The sequence below is a fragment of the Penaeus monodon genome, chromosome 19 (assembly GCF_015228065.2).
Source record: "Penaeus monodon isolate SGIC_2016 chromosome 19, NSTDA_Pmon_1, whole genome shotgun sequence".
Lineage (NCBI taxonomy): Eukaryota > Metazoa > Arthropoda > Malacostraca > Decapoda > Penaeidae > Penaeus > Penaeus monodon.
Genome location: NC_051404.1, coordinates 39,463,321 through 39,464,115, shown reverse-complemented (window position 1 = coordinate 39,464,115; position 795 = coordinate 39,463,321). Strand labels below are relative to the sequence as shown.

General features: G+C 39.0%; 1 protein-coding gene across 2 annotated transcripts in view; it reads right to left on the bottom strand.

Annotated features, from left to right (window-relative positions):
• LOC119585220 (organic cation transporter protein-like) overlaps positions 1 to 694 on the bottom strand; it is a 16,938-nt gene extending 16,244 nt beyond the window's left edge. For both annotated transcript variants that reach the window (XM_037933876.1, XM_037933873.1), the window contains exon 1: positions 642 to 694. The gene's annotated coding sequence lies outside the window, so the exon portion shown is untranslated. The remainder of the gene's footprint in view (positions 1 to 641) is intronic.
• Between the last annotated feature and the right edge of the window lie 101 nt (positions 695 to 795).

Sequence of the window (795 nt, the reverse complement as noted above, 5' to 3'; positions counted from 1 at the left end):
CCAAGGAGCATTTAAAAATCACAGTTCTCTGCCAACAGCCAATGATCCAGCATCAAAATACAAAAATCTGCCAATAAAAAAGAGAAAAAAAAGGAAAGGAAAATTAATTGCCAAGCAGACCTAATATGTTTGATGAATCGCGCTGGCCCCTAGTCTACTCAAGCATGAATTTTCATCACAATCCGTCAGTAACTTATGCGCAATTATACAAAGAAACTAACAAACCAATCAATACGCACAAGCAAGAGGATCGTCCTCTACGATTGGGAGAGATTAGCTAATAAATTTTCGAATATCGTGTGAACAGGTGATATAAATTTTCATAAAAAAAACAGAGCGTTATAATTTCGTTGTGTGCAATATTTTCTTGTACTCTTTGGGCGTTACATAAAGGGCAAACTATCTTGATAAGAAGCAGTGAACGCAATTAGGTCATAAATTGCTTAATCCATACACACTTTAAGATAAGACCCGTTTACTTTTAAGTTTACTTTTTACATCATAGATGCACGTAAGGGAAAACAAAATTAGTGAAAGATGATTATCTACATCAACCATAAAATCAACATCACCACAATCACCACAACTGCCAGCCATCACACCCTCACCACCATCACCACGCACCGGTCATCACAACTCACCCGCAGCTTCCCCGTCAACACCCAGATCAACACTGACTTCGCAGCTGTGTAAGACTCCCTTCGGAACACAATTGCGAGATTTACCTTGATGACTCGCGGGAAAATTTGGCGGTTAAGGACTTTTCATTTTCATCATGATGGGTAGAGTGTAGAG